Raw genomic sequence first — 17,717 nt, 5'->3', positions numbered from 1 at the left:
TGTAAAAGGAGAGGGTCGTCCAAATAACTAAGGAATGACATATCTGAGACTTATTTAGCAATGAGAACTTGCACCAGTGCCAACAGAGGCTCGTCCTCCTGGGTAATAATGATCAGCAAATCAGCCAACAATTCCAAACTAAGTTTTTGATCCCAGTCTGCTGGTTTGAGTGAAGGCTGGAGGTGGATCACCCATCAAAATCCTGTTTGCTGAAGCTGCCACTTACAGAGTAGTTGAGAAAGCTCAGTGGCACTGTGTGGACTGGTGACAGTCCAGATCAGATGGCCAGGGCCTGAGGCAGAAGGAGTCTGCAAGCCTGAGGCTCTCAAGGGGCTACTTGGCAACTTGTTAAAAACTTGCCACCTGAGGCAGGAGGTGTGTTAGCACATAGACATATACCATTCATAAAGCTCTGGTTTCAGTCTCCAGCACTGCCCCCCATAACAAAATGTTTCTACATACAGATTGTTTTATTTTCATTGATTAGGAAAGGGAAAAGATTACAAAGTTTTTATAAACAATTTATGTTCAATGTTAGTAATAACAATAGAAAAAACGTAACAATTCAGACAAGCCAACCATATCTGCTGTGCAGTTCATATTTGTGTACCTCTCCTAGACCTTTTCTCTGTGTATATTCACAGCAATGCATGTATATACATGGATAAATTAACAAAATGAAGTCCTATTATACATCAATTTATGACTGTTAATATTCAGCTGTATTTTTGTTTCATATGTGTTAATCTATAATACCGCTTTTGAATAATCAAATGATGTTTCCTTAATCTTACTTATATATCACCTGTAACTTAACCAATTTGCTATATTGTTTTACTAAGCTAAATCTCCATCCTCCTCGCTATTGTTGAATATGAAGATTTTTCAGTTTTCTTGGCTCTATAAAAGATTCTGTGATAAATACCTTTTCTCTTTTTTCCCCTTTTACATAGCTCATTTATTTCTTTGGAGTGATTGTCTCAAATTGAAATGGCCTGAAGTGACAATGTACACATTTATAAAATTTTCAAGTTTCTTCCAGATTGCCCTAGTAGGGAAAAAGTTATATTTATTTGAGTCTCCGAACTTCTAGATATGCCATCAAATTCTTAACAGTATCATAGTTCTTATCTTGGTTGTGCCAATGGCTTGAGAGTTACATATTTATATTACATGTCTCTGGTCCTGAGGAGGGATCACTTTTACTAATTATATCACTTGGCCTGGATGTTTTGATTCTGCTGTCAGCCAAATGAGGAGATCTTAAATGATATTTGTAAAGTACTGGACACTCCTGAAAAGCTTTATGTATCTATTATTTTCTATTGTTTCATTCATACATCATCATCATCCTTGCACTGCCCTGAGAAAATTGAAACATAGATGTTAAACAGTTTACCGAAGGTTACCAGCTACAAAGTAGCTAGATTGTGATAAAATATAATAAGAAAGAAGGAGATGAACATACAGTGATACTACTATTCTAGTGATATAAATTCTCTTGGTAAGCATCACAGAGCATAAATGACTCTTTTCAAAACAGCTATCCTTTGGATTCTACTAAATTTAAAAATTCACAAAGACCCTAGATGAATTTCATAAAAAATGATGTTCTGTAGTTACGTATTTGTTTAGGTAAAAGTCTTAAACTTTCAAGTTACTAATGTTAAAATGTAATTATGCACATACATACTTGACAATTCCCAAGAAGTGTTTTCTTAAAATAGCATCATGCATTACTCATGCATGATTTTACATCTTGATTGTGGGCAAGTACAGAGACATATTCAGAAACTGTACAGGACTATTTAAAATGAGTAGGACCATCATATAACTGAAATTATGGGTATTCCTCTTTAGGAGGTAGAGCTAAAACTTAATCATTCACCCATTTACTTTATTTAAAGTTTTAGAGGAATTATCCCCTGGTCATTATAGAGAGAGTCCAGTCCCAAGTCTTTTAGGGAAAACAGATTATCCATAAGCTTAATACTTATGCATGTAGGAGATATTGAATAAGAAAGGACTTAGTGAGATTTGAGGCCAGAAGAAAACCTAAAAGCTCAGGAAGACTCTTGTAACCAAATTCAGAACTCTTATTAGAACTGTTATTATATTGCTCATTAGATAAGCATATCTAATTATTGCAATGCTATTATATATTAGATTAATATTTAATTATTATGCACATGGGACAATAATTTTATATATAGGACAAGTCATAGTGGTGGTAAAAAGAAGCAAAATTAAACAGAGTAAATGAAGAGTTCCTAAGCAAGGCTTATAACTGAAGTCACCCTGTTTCTTCATCCCTAAAATGAGATTAATAAGAAAACTACCCACCTGACAGCATTTGGAGGATTCTCAAAGCCAGTAATGTATGTGAGGTTTCCTTGTCAAGGGTGAAGTGTTGTTCAGGTTTAGTCGTTGGCGTTGTTGCATGTTTTTCTTTAACAAGTTTTCCTGCCTCATTCTAGCACATTCTTTGGCACATCCTTTTGATGCATGATTTTCTTTTTGCTTTTTGTGTCATACAGTACTAAGGATTGAACCCAGTGCCTTCACACAGAACTTTATCACTCCCATTTCTGTGCTTCCTGCCACAGTCACCTGTGAGCTGTACCAAGGCATCTACATCCCAATCATTGATCACATAAAGGGGCTCAGTGTTTCTTAAATTGACAAATCAGTGTCACCTAAAATAACTCTACTTGTCGTAAATCTCCACTTTGTAAGGACAAGTTAGAAACCTAAACATTAATCTTTTTATTTAAAATAATTTTGATTGATGTGCAAATCACTGATAGCCTGTGTTAGCTTTCCATTGCTGTAACAGAATATCTGAGATGAACAATTTACAAGGAAGAAAAGCTATGTTTTGGCTCAGGGTTTCATACGAGGCTCTGTTGCTTTTGAGCCTGACCTCGTGGTAGTCAGGAAGGGGTGGAGGAGCACACTCCAAAGTCCTAGTATCCCTTTCAAGGACATGGCCCAGTGCCCTAGCTTACTGTGACAAGACCCCACCTCCTAGATGTTTCAGCACCTCCCAGTAGTGCCATGAATGAAGACTGACCCTTCCTCACCTGGGCCTTTGGGAGACATTTAAGATCCAGACCATATCACACTCTTAAACTACTACAGTGTTTTTTGTTGTTTTGATGTCTCTGCTGCTGCTATTAGTAATATTCATTTTGTAATTGCCACATGTTCATTTATGGTGGTTTCTGTACTGTCCAGGTGGTATTTGGACATTTGTGTTGTGATATAAACAAGTATTTACATATGTGTAGACTACAAGTACATCCTGTCTTACCAGTTGAATAAACACATGCTTAAATTTTTAGATGGGTCTGTATCTATATATAAAAGGAAAAAAATGAGTTTTTGTTTATAGATAATGTGGGAAGTCCTTTTGCTATATCGTTCTTAAATTTGTGTGCAGTGAGACATTTAAAAAATCCCTGTAATTGATTATTTGACTCTATAATTAAGAAATAATTATTCACGTAAAAGTAAGTGGCTCTGCAGGGCAGGTCAGTCAAAAAATGTTTTTCTAAGAGTAACTGTGTATAAGTTAGAACTGTCAAATGCTAATTAAATCCAGTTTAATGAAAATTTTTCTCAACTTGAGGGTTTCTTAGGCATAAAAGTATGCTTTTTGCATCAAAATTTCAAAACTTGACATGAGCCTAATCACTTAGTTTTTTCAGTGTTTAGGGGAAAAGTTCATGCATGATTGTAATTATAACTCTTAGTTTACTTTTGCCTGCCTGCCCGCAAACCCCTCTGTGGGTTCCTGTACCTTGGGCAAGGTTGTGCAGAGGCTGTGGTACCATGATTTTAACAGGTTCTAGTGCTCATTGCCAGGGTTAGCATCTTGTGTACTTTTACAGAATTACCAAAGTGGAAGTAGGGGTCACATTTTCTGGGGCACACAGGAACTGACTAGGTAATTTCAGGACATGGGGAGGTTTGAAGGCCATGAAAATTTATGTGGGCTGCTAAAGCTGTGGCCTCTTTTTCCTTATAGGATGTTAGATTATTAGGAAAAGGTCACAGGGACAGAATGAGACATATTCAGTACAAATTTTGTCTGTGTAGATGTTTTTGAAGGTTAGTCCTATACATAAGTATGTATTTTTCTTTTCTTTATGTCATTACTTCTTGTTTTTCTTTTTTTAATCTTTATTAAATTTATTATTACATTTTAGGTATACAGTACAATTACATTCATCGTTGGGATCTTGTACCTTTACATGACTTATCTTGATTCTTATTTTTCTCCATTCCCCAGCCCTCCCTTCACCCCCTCCACCCTTCCCTGTTTACAAAGATATTGTTTCCATGTTTTTCCTATTCACATATTTTTTCTTTTCTCTTTTTACCTTTATCTTGTATCTTGTACCTTTACATGACTTATCTTGATTCTTATTTTTCTCCATTCCCCAGCCCTCCCTTCACCCCCTCCACCCTTCCCTGTTTACAAAGATATTGTTTCCATGTTTTTCCTATTCACATATTTTTTCTTTTCTCTTTTTACCTTTCCCCTACCCCTCCTACTTCCCCTATACCTTTAGACCTTTTATTCCTATTACATATCAACTATACCTTTTGATCCTTATTTACACTTTGAGTTTTTCACACCAGACAAACTATTTGGTGTTTACATGTGTCTTATTAAATTCACTTAAGTGTATGGCCTCAAAAAAAAAAAAAAAAGAGTATGGCCTCAATGTGCATCCACTTAGCTATAAATCTCTCTAATTTCTTATTCTTTATGGCTGAGTAGAACTCCATTTTATTAAAAAAACAAACCCACAAATCCACTTAGGTATAAATACCTCTAGTTTCTCATTCTTTATAGCTGAGTAGTACTCCAGTTGTTGGGCAATTGGGCTGTTTCTTGTTCTAAGACTAGAATAATCAGCCAGGTCCTTGGTTGCACAGACATAATTAGGATAATTCTAGGGTATATGGACCTCTGTTACAGCCATGTGAAATTTTAGAGTACTGACTGTTGTGATTCTTTGGGTACCTTTGTTGGAACAACAAACACCAAGAGAGGCTAAGTTCACATAAATCTTCATAATTTTATTATAAAGGCATAAAGCAGAAAAGTCACCCTTGCCAATTGGGAGAGCTTGCTCTTGGAGGAGAATCCTTGTTAGCATTGTGGTCCAGAGTCCACTGGTCCACCCTTGCTGTGCAGCCATGCAAAGATGTATAGCTCCTGGTAAAGTCCCTTAGGTATTTGAGCTGTGGTGGGTCCTCAGTTCATAGGTAGACATGGTGTGTTGGACATATAAAGATAGTCCAGGTTAGCCAGAGTCCGGTACCTTTACATGGTGGCTACCACTAATCTTTCAGTGTAGGCCTCTGTGAAAATTCATAATACTTTTTGCTCCCCCTTCTCTACCCTGACGTTTCCCTCCACCAGTCATATGAAAACCCAATCAAAGAAAAGAAAATGCTACATTTTGAGAGGACATAGCTAGGTGCAGTGCTGGCATCTAACCCAAGTGCCCCAGAGAAAACACACATGGACTACTCCTAAAGTGTCACAAGATGGTCATCCAGTTGCATCATCCTTCTTGGTGAGCAGCTTCCCAGGAATCCTGAGACCTCCATTACACAGTGTACTGTGAGTATGCACAGAGGATTCTCAGGATCTCCTCAAGCTGTGGGGTGAACTCTTGATGGGCAGCTAAGGATACTGAGTATCTGAAGAGGGAGGTGAGCCAGGACTATGCATGTCATTGGGACAGCTGAAGTACTTTCCAGCAGGCTGTTCAGTCTTTCCCAGCCTAAGCATGTTACATACATCTGAACTGATTAGTCTTTTGAAGAGCATACTGGGCTCTTAAAAAAAAGAAGAAAAGCTGTCGTCTGGATGTTAAGAACAGAGCAGAGGGGCATCAGCTGACCAGCCCCTTGCCTTTCAGTTGTCCTAACCCAAGGATCAGAGGAGCCTTTCCCATCCATTTCTCCTCAGTGTGGGAGTGGTCGTATGAGCTGGGGGAGTTGATTGATGGCCTCTGCCCAGCTCTGCCTGCAGTGCTTCTACATTCCCACGATAAATATTCTGCTCACTAGGGCTCCTACCCCATCTTGCCTCCCATGCTTCTTGTGGGCAGGAACCCAGGATTGTTCCAGACCACCAAGCCACTGCAGATCCCACTTTCCTGCCCATTTTTAGTGTGTGAGCCTTATCTTTTTGTTCCCCCGCTAAAGGGAGAAAACTATAACAGGATTCTGTATGGAAATTCTGAGAACACTGGCCACTTGCTTTCTGGCTCTCATTTTCTAGGGTTAGATAGAACAGAACTTGAGGAAATCCACATAGGAAAGCTAACATCTCTGTGCTGACTCATTTTCTTCATTCAGGGTAGCAAGTGTGAATTATGCATGTTCTCATCCTTGTGCCAAATAGGAGCAGAGAAGGGTTCAACTGGGTCCTCTTGGCCTCTGCAGCCTCTCCATGACCTTCACAGCTCTTGAAGGTCGCAATCCACAAGCCTGCCAAAGAAACTGGGAAAACCTACCTTCAGTTCTATTATGTCCTTCATAGTGCTTGCCATGCACTGGTTTATTTAGTCATTACAGCTTGTTAATCATTGTAGTGATTTATCTTCTTCATCTAAGTGGAAGCTCTGTTAAGAATCAGACCGCTTACTTCCATTGTCCTCTGCAGTGTTCCTAAGGCTCCACACAAGTCCTTGCACCTAGTATGTGCTCCAGACTAGTCACTAAGTGAATGAATGACTTTTCAGCATCAAAGATGAATTGCCCAAAGTTCAAAGATAAGAGTGCTTATTTCCAAGGTGCATATGCACACATGCACGCACACATAACAGAGTGGCCATAAGGAAGATTACCAATGAAATGTGACTTATTTCAAAACAAGCATGGAGTCTGAATGTGACAGAGGATAAGATCTAAGAAAGGACAGTTGCTTCCTTCCCTTAGAAGTCTGTTTAATGTCTTACACAAAAGAAGCATGAAACAAATTAATCAAACAGCTTTTTAGTGCCTATTTTGAGCTAGCAGTCTGTTAAATGAAGAGTAAGGCAGAAGCTGTTAGATGTTTCCTAGATAAATGCCTGAAAGTGTTACTAGTCTGTATCCTGGCAGCTCCTGGGAGCTGTGCCTTAGGCCAAATCCCTGAACCCAGTTCCTCCTGGAGTTTTACCTCCTGGTAATGGTGATTGTTCTTTGATAACCCATATGCTCTATGCTTCAGTGTAGCAAAGGCAGCAATCACTTTCTTTGGCAGGATTGTCTCTATCCTGTTTTTTGTTTGTTTGTTTGTTTTTCAAAGTTGGTGGACTTGTTGGCATTTCTTCAGTTTTTTACTCTGGAGTTAATGAGTCATGAGTTTGCATCCTTTCCTTGAAGTTCATTGCTGCTGTATTTCCAAACAGTTTGTAATACACGAAGATTGAAAGATGTGACATGTCCCTTAGTCACTATTTGTTATCCATGCCCACAGAGGATCTCTAAGAATATTTGGGTAAATCAAAATGCCTGTGCAGCATGTCAGTTTTTTGTAAATGGTTTCAAATAAATATCAAAAGAAGAAAACCTACAGAAATGAGAGACTAGAACTTGATGCCTCTGACTCATAGGTATACCACATCCAAAACTTACGAAAACTACATTTAACAGATTGGCAGATTTGCTTCACATCAGCCTAGTACTGTTAATTGTTTAGAATGTAATGAGAAGAAAGAAATGACTTTAAGGAAAAATACATAGATGCAGGAAATGTAGTGCTAAAAGTTGCACTTGACTAGTTGACTTCTCTTCCTTTTTCACATAAATTTGTCAAATTAAATTTAATCTATTTCCTCATTACAAAGATCTCTAAATTTAAAATCCATAGAAAATGCTTCTGGAATGTATATAATTTATTCTATACTGCAAATTATAGCATACAGTTAGATGCTTATAATTTCCTGAAAATTCCCTTTAAGATTGGTTTCTTTAAGCCAGACATGGTGGTACATACCTGTATTCTCAGCACCAGGAGGCTGAGGCAGAAGGATCACAGAGAATTTGAGGCCAGCCTCAGCTACTGCACTACAAAGTGACACCCTGTCTCAAAAAACAAACAAACAAAAAGATTTGTTCATATAGAATCAAGTGAAGTTAGTGACTTTACATATCCAAGAAGAAGTAGGGGAAATAGTTTGCATTCCTAAAGTGAATACCAATGATGGTTCAGTGTGATAAATCAAGCCTACCATTGTGCTGTCACCATTTGTTACTGAATGATACTTCAGTAACTGAATGACAATTTGTTGCTGAATGATACTTCTAACAAAACTGGGCAATGGAGAAGTATTTAGGCACTTATTTGAATACTGTGAAACTGGAAAGGAAGACAGTGCAAAGTTGTAAGAAGGTCACTACTGTTAATAATTGCTTAATTTAGAACTCACTTAGAAACTGCCTTGTGCCGAGCCCTGTGCCAGGGCTTACAGCTCATTCACAGTAAATCTTCCATTTTGTTCTTCTTGCTATTTCTGAGACACAGAGACACTCAGACACTTGCCCAAGGTCACAGACTTGGGAAATAGAAGATTGAGAACTTAAACCTAAGCCTTCTGGCTGTAAGAATACATACTTTTCACTTGGGCATCCTCACAAGATTTGGCTTCTCAAACTAGTTTTGCCACTTAGTTGTGTAATGGGCAAATTCCTTTTTTCTTTGGCAGTGACTTCTGAGATTTCTATTCCATCCCTTGTAGTTCTGAATTATTATTAATCACCGTAGTCAACATTATGATTTTGACACCTTGATTAGCACTTTTATACTATGGATAGGAATTTGCATGGCATTTTAAATTATATTAAAGAAATTAATCAACCCTTATGTTAAGTGGCAAATTGGTAATAAGAGTAAATAAAGTGAGACTTGGATTTTAGAGCACTCATATTTCCATGGCATTGATGTATTTATTCTTCATTGCTGAAGAATATTATGTTAAATATAAATCAGCCAGTAGTGCTATTGATTTAACCGCTCTTTGTTTCTCTAGATGGGGGGGGCGAGAATGTATTTTAAAAATTGCTTACAGTTTAGAAGGTGATACATTAATCCTCAAAATGACAAGAAACCAGATGATTTTGTCTGTAGGGTTTAATTTATTAAAATTTAATTTGCTCCTGTGCTTTGCTCCAATAGCTCTGTGCTAGCAAACTAGCTATAATTAGATTAGCAGCTTCCTAAGCACTGCTGACAGCCTGAGCCTTAGAGAGCATGTGCTGGATTCTGCATGTGCCTTCTCCTCATTGGTAGTTGGTGTTGCTGCTCTCCTGTTTGATAGGTTTCCACAGTAATCTTTATGCTGCATTAGAGACATAGATACAGAGGTACTGTACTGTGTTCTTGTAACAGCGAGGTGCTTGGCTGGTAACAGTAAGGAAGGAATAGGCACAGAGCAGCAGGCGTACGTCTTTGTTGTAGAACATCGGTGGTTAAGGACCTCCAGCTGCAACAGGAGGTCAGTGAAGGAGTCTCAGTTCATGGTAATTACTCTAAGTCTTTATCTCTTACAAAAAACACGGCTGTGCATGAAACGAAGCGTGTTCGTCATGTCATCTGTTTAATTTGATCTCCCTTTGTTGATATTCTTGTACTCCAGCATTCCATACTGAAATACATTATCCCAGAGACAACTTGCCTGGTAAACGGCTAATCTATTCAAGAAAGAATGTTGTTTTTACCTGGTTTCAGGGGTGCATGTGCTTGGAAGTGATTCTTATTGGTTCCCTTCTGTTTTGAAAAGCCCGATGTTACATCAGTGTGGGTGTCTTTCTAGGTGTGTTTCAGCACCCAGTTGACTTTGTTTGCATCCAGTCCAGACTCTTCTGAATAATGAGTGATCAAGAAAAATTTATTGAAATACATTTAAATTAAAACAGGGCAGCAGTGCTCCTGATTTGATGTTAGATCTTAGCAGAAATAATTTGCTATTGTTTCTTCAAAGATGTGTGCAGCCTTCATTTTGGATGGTTCTCTTTGTCTCTCCTTTTGTAGTTTTCATGAAGCCTTTTTAATACAGAAAAGCGTTACATATCCCATTCTGCCAAAAATATACATAGGTATGTTTTCAGCTGTTTCTAAATGAAATTTTTGACTCCTGGCTTTGTTTAACCTTAGTGTTGCTTTTGGAGTTGTCATCACAGGAAGGTAGTGTTCTTCCCACTTACTTCGACTACTGTCTGACAGCATTTTTGTGTGTGTGTTTCTATTAATGGTTACCTGGATGATTTTCCAAATCAAATACTAAAGATTCTTAAATTCTTAGCACATTTGGAAGGGAAACATTTAAGTGCATAAGGCTTAAAAAAAAAAAAAAAATCAAACAAATGCAACATATATGCTTTCTTTTTCATTGTATCTTCTTTCTAGAGTCCTATTTTATGCCTAGAGACCCCTAGCTTCAGTTTAGTGCTCACACTTACAAACTGAATGTCCTTCCTGTAGCAGACCATGGGGTCCCCAGAAAGTTACGTACTGAGTCACCAGTCACAGGGCTGGCTCGCTGCCACCATGCGTCTGCTGTCAGCGGAGAGTCCTGCTGGTCTCTGAAAGCTGTCGGGAATTACTTGCCCACTCTGGAAAAGCCCAACGTTGTAATCTATGTGTTTTGTGAAAATAACTGCTCTGATCTAAAACTACGTCCTGGCTACAGGAGCAGGGAGAGGAAGACCAGATTATCAGTACTGCTTCACCCCTCCCGACATTCCTTCCCTCGTCCATTCTGGAGGGTAATAAATGATCCCCTATCAGAGGTTACCCAAATAACAGTTTTAAGGGTAGGACATAAGGAACATTATGAAATTTGCCATGAGTTGTAATGGAGTCTGGTATAGAATAAAGTTTGATAGCAATTAGAGGCAGTAGCGTCTGTATGGCTTGAAACACTTGGTGATGTTTTGGCATTTAACGTGCTGGGAGGTAAAATGAACATGAGAAAAGTTGTGCTTCTTCGTCTTCCACCCTGGATAAAAACCATGGCTGTCCCTCATTACAGATAGCACCTAGCTGGGACCAAGAATGCCATTTCAGCTGGACTGGTTGTGCTTTGGTTCAAAAGTGCACTCACCTCTTCTGTGTCAGCGTCATTCTTCGCCTATTCTCCCTACTATGATAAAGACAAGATCTTTCTGCCTATCAACAGTTAGGTTTGCTTACTTGTTTGAGGAGGAATAAATTGAAGTAGTTCTAGAATATCTTCTTTTTCTCTCTTTCTCTCGAAATCTCCAAAACTGCTATCTAAATTGCTTTGATTTTAGAGAATTCTAAAGCAGTAGGCTCCCTTACAAATAAATTGTTGCTGTCTTTTATCTCTGCCGAATCATTGGACAAAAGTAAACATGAAACAGCCCACTCTTGTGAACAGAGCCATTGGTGTTGGGTGTCAGAGAAAGAAGTGGAAAGCAGGGGCTTGGGCTATGGCTCCCTGGAACAGAGATGTCTGGCCTAAGTGTGGTTCTAGGCCCTAGGTTAATATCCAACACCCCATGCGTATATAAGGCAGAGAAAGAGGTGGGAAATAGATTTCAGTGATGTTCATTCTCAGGGGATGGGCCTTAAAAAATTTGTGTCTCAATAAACTCCTTATAAATTTAAATATGGGCTGGGGATTTGGCTCAGTGGCTCTTCCGCCTGCCTAGCAAGCACAAGGGCCTGAGTTTAATCCCCAGTACCCCCCAAAAATTAAATATAAACGTATGTATTGTGCAATACATGGACATCCCTAGGTCCTGAACTATATGGCATCCCAAAGAGCCTTTTAACATATCCTGAAAGGACCTTTTCATAACAGGACTACATAAAAGTTACTTACGGTTTTGCAAAGTAACCAAAATATGTACTTTTAACTTTAGCTACATTACACCTAATTTTTTTGCTTTGTTTTTGCTACCAAGGAGGATATTTACATATTTCTGAGACAGGAAAATAAGCATGAATTTCTTGGACCCTTTCAACTTTTGTTCTTTCCCCCTTTTCTAATGTCATAGCACTTTACTGAAGAAAAAGTGGCATTCCTGGACAATTACAAATGGATTTATCAGCATGAACATAAACTTACTAATTAAAACATTTTCTATTATGTGATACTTTCTAACTTTTTCTCCTAAAGGCTTATAATACCAGCATGGGAAGTGGTAATCAGTTTTAAAATGGAAAGTCGTTTCAGGAAGGAAATGGTATACCACAAAGCAGCAGGTCTGGTGAAGGTCTGCAAAACAGTTGTAAAAAGAAAGAGCAATGGGGGCAGTGTAGGCTACTGGCCATAGGCGTCCAAGGTGATACGTGTAGGTGTCGCTGTGGCCGGCCAGTCAGGCAGGGGTTGGCAATCACAGAAGAATCAAGGGTTCTGTCAACAGCCATTGATGAACAGATCGGGGTTAACCCTTCTAAAGTTGTGTGGGTTGGAAAGATGTTTAAAGAGATGTTAGGTCCTCATCTAAGTGTATTTATTTTTTTCTTTCATTCTTTTATTCTTTAATCATGAGTACTTGCCATGAGCAAGTATTAAGATATTTAATGTGTGTATTAAGATTTATCCAGAGAAAGATAAGAAACAGCCCCTTCCTGAAAGAAGCAGCTAGTGAAGAATAGAGACAGCCAAATAAAAATAGTGGGGGGCATGGAACAGACATCGGCACTTGGCTTGGTAGTATCAAAGTGGGGCGGCCAGTTTGTTAGGAGGGTGATATAGGGATGTCACGGAAGGCTTCAGGAGGAGAGGTGGGTCCTGATCCAGAGCTTACTGTTTCCTACCATCTTGATACCACATCCACTACTGTCAGTGCTGATTAGGTGCTGACGTGGCCACATATCTGTTGCGTGCTTGTAAGTGTCACCGTGTCTTCTTAGTTCTGATGTATGATAAAGGTAAAGTGTCACTTGTCTTCTTCCTCCTATTCTTTTCAGAACACACACTAGATTGTTGCCTGGAAATATTTTTGTTTTTAATAGATTGATGTCATGTGAGATTTGAAAATTTTTTAAAAAAAATACCCAATAACTTATAAATGCACGGAAGAAGAACCACAGAACACTTTCATTATTGTTGTACTCTAAGTTATTTAGTGATCTCTTTCAGAACTATTTCCATGGCCAGGAATTACCCTTCTACTCTAGGATGCTTGTGGATTCTTGAAAGGCATTTATTTTGTATTTGCCCTTCAAAGACAAACTTGAAAAATCTGGGCTTGCATTATAACAGTTGGATTTCACCTTACTATGTATGATTAAGGCATCTGTTTTCTGTAAACATTTTGAAAATAATATTCATAAAATTTCTAATGTGTTGAATTTAGCTTTTAGAGATTGCCAGATTTGAGGGTAATTCCACTTTCAGGATCACCTATTTTCAGTAGGTCTTGCCACCAATAAAGTGTTTACACAACAATAGGTACTGCATACCTACTTCCCTGGGGCCTGTATCAGGGAACCTTCCTAATTTCAATGTGCTTTACCTTAATCAGCTAGCATTCATATTTCCTTTTTCAAAACCAGTAAGATGAGAAGCTTTATTTTCCCACCATCCCCACCCCACTTGCTAAGTCGGCTGCATTCCCTTTCAGCTCTCAGACTCTGCTGATCTCAGGAAGCAGTTCCCTTCTATAGTCCTCCTGTCTTGTTCTTTCCCAGCCTCTCCTTTGTGGTCTACCTCCTAAGAGATATGCTGCGTGGTTCTAGCCTTTACAAGCTTTCTTTCCATGCCGCCTGCTTGCCATTGGGTGCTTACCCATTGCTACACTTGGACCAACATTGTTTTTATCTTTTCCTCTCATAGAGCTCCTGAGCTCCTTAGACAGCTCAGGCAGACTGCCTTAGAGTCATGGCTGTTCCCTCTGCCTAGAATATGCTTCCCCATAGACTGTGGCCTGTTCAATTTTTTGTGTCTCCTCTCTAAAATGTAAATTTCATAAAGCTTTATATTTTTGTCTTAATGCCCCTTGGCCTTGAACAGTAGTGGCTTGGTCCATAGAAATTGCTCCATCAGTACTTGTGGAATGAATGAGTGGTTTCTGGCATAGGAATACTATAGTACCTGTACGGCAATCAAGATCTCTCCTCTAGCTAACTGATCAGTGTTCAGAGGCTCCTCACCTTGAGTGAGCTGCAGTTTTCTGCTGTGCAGATGTAAGGGCCCTAAGGCCCTCTGAAATGCTAGCACTTTATTACAGTTGGAGAAAAGAGTTAACAATGTGTGAAAGATTATTTGCATATCTTCTCCCTACTTGGTGTCATATTTTTCCTCTGAAAGCAAATCAAAACAAAGCAACAGTTAAAGTGAGCAAATTGGTTGCATTCTAAATAAAAACTAATATTTTGGGTTTATTAATATATCTTTTTAAAAATCTATTGGCCAGTTTAAAGGAATTATCATTTTCTGTTGCTACATGTATTTAGTAGTCTGCCTGTTTTTGCCACTTATAAAAGCAAAAGCAATCTTCTATTCCTGTGTTTTTAGTTGTTTCCTGCTATAGAGAACACTTTAAAAAAGGAAGCCTTGGGCCGGGGATTCAGCTCAGCAGTTCGGTGTCCTGCCTTGTAAGCACAAGGACCCGAGTACGATACCCGGTACCAAAAAAAAAAAGGAATCCTTCCCTTGACCTCTGCCTACCATCCATAAAATACTCATTCATCTTTCAGGTAGTGTGTTGCTTTGTTTTGATCCATCCTGAGCAGGTATATTGATTCTCTCTGAAAACTTGTGTCATTATATTAAGACAGAAAGCCTGAGGTTACAGATATTTTACTATCTGGAAAGAAAAAGTCAGTTCTTCAACTTTAAGGCCTCCTCCAGGACCTAATACTGTGATGGATTTACTTTTCAGGTGTTTCACTGATGTCTCTTTTGTATCTTGTTGGGGATCAGGCTATGTGAAGAATCATTGAGGGCCAGATTGTGTCCCACAGTCCCAAGGCCAATGTGACCCACCTTGGGAAACAGAAAAGCATATGGAAGCTGTGTGCTTCTGGCTGTGGATGGGAATGCTCATAATCACAGTATTCCCGTGGCAGGATAACATCTGCTGAGGACAGTATAAAGAATGCTAGTTCCTTATAAACTTGGGCAGGCATCCGGGATAGGGAAGAACTTGTTCCCTTTCATACTCCCCTTGTAAAAGTTTAACTGTTCCCTATTTTTCAAATGTCTTTTCAACTGTTATTGTTCCATGAATGACACACGACCCCACTACCTGCTGGGCTTCTTGCTGCCTAATAGAACTGGTCAACCTGGAGATTCTTGAGTCTGTCCACTAGAGGCAGGCTCCTCACAGTCCCCCTTGCATCTTGAATATTGTTTCTGTTTCTCTTTATTCCTCGCCAGTCCCCAGTCAAGTATCTGAGGGTCGGATCAGTCAGCAGCAGTATATTTGCTAGTACTTACAGTTTGTTAAACACTGTAATATTTATCAGTAATCTTCCCGGTATTTCGAAGACCCCATTTATGCATGTTGATTTGAAAACACCTTAAGTATGAACATCTTTACACCTGAATGAGAAGTACAGTATAAAGTCTGTGGTTAGAGAATGAGGAGGTGGCGTAGTTTCAGCAGCAAGGAGGCTGAGAGTTTCTTTGCATATGGCCACCAAGAGCGACAAAGTAGAGAGAGAGTAGAACCTGCATACCAGCCCATAGACTGATGCTGACAGGTCTGTGCAGATGTTGCAGGCTGGCTGGCAAATAGTCCTGGAAATTTGTGGGGTACTTTTGCCCATGACTGGCCACCCTAAAATTCATATCTGGTTTCCATAAGCTAATATGGGAGCCCAGAAATAGTCTTTCCAGGTCTCTACTCATTTAACCACAGAGGGGCTAAGGAAGTGAATGAGCGGTGGTCAAGGAAAGATAACTTCCTCCTTCTGCAGAGGGACTAAGAGCTTAATACCATTGGCAAAGGAGGTTGAGAAAGTTCAGGAAAATGGGAGCCAGCTTTTCAGCTAATCTATGTCTGCTATGACCGAAGAAGTGGTAAAGAGCAACCCTCATAATGATGATCTCAGCCATAGTGCCCACATTCCAAATTGCCTCAGGCTTTGATTGATGAACTGGCATCGTGTGTAATACTCCATTGCTTATATAGCACACAAGCATTCCATAATATTATTATTGCCTTATTCAGGGTACCCTTAGGTGGATATTGTCATTCTCCAAGAACCCCAGAATCTAACTGAGGCTGCCAAGTAAAAATCAACCCGGGCCAGGTGGAAATCTGAAATCTGTAGAAAGAGAAGAATCAAAGACATACCCCTTAATGCTCTACCCAGAAATTCATCCCTCTTATCATGATTTCACTTACCTTCTTATCCCAGACCTAAGTGCTGATATGAAAGCATAGGGCTCCTGTTGGCTGGAACAGAAAGCCCTCAATGTCTCTTATCTCCACTCTGGTAGAGCTGAGGTTGTAAAGTTGCAGTGCAGCAAAAGTAGATTTAATGGGGAATGCCTTATTATGGTACTTGTGTTCTCTGCTTTGTGTTATTCTGGGGAGCTTGCCCATCCCAGTGTGCCTACCATTGAGCTTTTTCCTGGGACACGGGACTTTCATTGCTAAGCTGGAAAATTGAACCCAGCAACACAGTGCAACTTCTCACACCCTCCTCCTTTATGGCCTCAGGGGCTTCTGCTAACATGGTAGCTGCTGACAGTGGTTGAATATGCAGCCCCAGTAGATGGGAAAGAACTGAGAAGCTGAATAGATTTGAGTGAAACCTCAGCTCTTTTGCTGACAAACCATGCAGATGGACTGGGTCAGGTTGCTTTAGTTCTGTGAGCCTCAGTTTCCCATATGGAAAACAAGAATGGGAAGTGTTTTGTCCAGCGTAGGCCCTGAAGGCATGTGGTCCTCTCCTTTCTGACTCTTTATACATGCCAACTGGTTACCTTTATAGGCATAAGTAATCTTTTGATTTTTTTAAGCATTATTGTGGTTAAAATTGTTTACCTGGATCCTGTGTAAGGAAGGTTAAAAAAGATTCAACCACATGATTCATGAACATAACATCAGCTGGGACGTAGGCATTAAGTCTAAGACCCTCTGTTGTAATTCTGATATAATGTCAGGGCAATGCATGCACATGAATTTGAGTTGTTTTTGTATAGGATTTCTCATGAATGATATGGGAACACTTTTTTTTAAGTGCTTTAAAGAAGGCTGCAAAAGACATGGTTTTGTCTTACCCCAATCCAAATGTTCTTACATTTCAGTTTATTATTGCATTTAAGGTTAATTAAAGCTTTGCTCTTTTCTGAGCTCTGAAATTACAAGTAAGCAGCCTTATGGATACATATATATAAATATCATTAACATTTTTCAATATTTCCAATAGTGTGTTTAAAATAATCCTTGTTTTTAGAGTAAGCTGAATCTTTTTTTAAGTGGCCTCTTGTTTAAGAAAATTAGAAAGAAAATTGAAGGCATGAAATAAAATGATCTTTTAATGCTCTTTGGGTCAAACTTTTTTGAGTTAATCATCCTAAAGCATGAAACCTCCTGAGCATACATACACACGTCTTTTTTAAGAAATAGATAAACAACAAGTTCTATGCTTTATGTGGTTTCTGTTTTAGGAAATAAGCTACAAGGTTCCCTTTCTTTTTAGTTTCTTATTATCTTACTCAAACTTAAATAACTGTGATAAGATTGCTTTCTTCTTAAAAGTTTCTTTTTACAAAACT

General features: G+C 39.0%; 1 protein-coding gene across 4 annotated transcripts in view; it reads left to right on the top strand.

The window, feature by feature from the left end:
• Positions 1-17,717, top strand: part of Fam110b (family with sequence similarity 110 member B) — a 149,613-nt gene that overhangs the window by 67,990 nt on the left and 63,906 nt on the right. Inside the window, exon 1 of one of the 4 annotated variants that reach the window (XM_033760724.1) lies at positions 9,369-9,506. The exons of 2 other annotated variants lie outside the window; for them this stretch is intronic. The gene's annotated coding sequence lies outside the window, so the exon portion shown is untranslated. Of the gene's footprint in view, positions 1-9,368; positions 9,532-17,717 lie in introns of those variants that run through there. One more of the 4 variants, XM_010640689.2, reaches the window with a different exon arrangement.

This window comes from Fukomys damarensis, unplaced genomic scaffold (genome assembly GCF_012274545.1).
Source record: "Fukomys damarensis isolate Sample0158 unplaced genomic scaffold, DMR_v1.0_HiC HiC_scaffold_5, whole genome shotgun sequence".
Lineage (NCBI taxonomy): Eukaryota > Metazoa > Chordata > Mammalia > Rodentia > Bathyergidae > Fukomys > Fukomys damarensis.
Note: the sequence above shows the minus strand (reverse complement) of the source record. Positions and strands in the feature narration are given on the sequence as shown.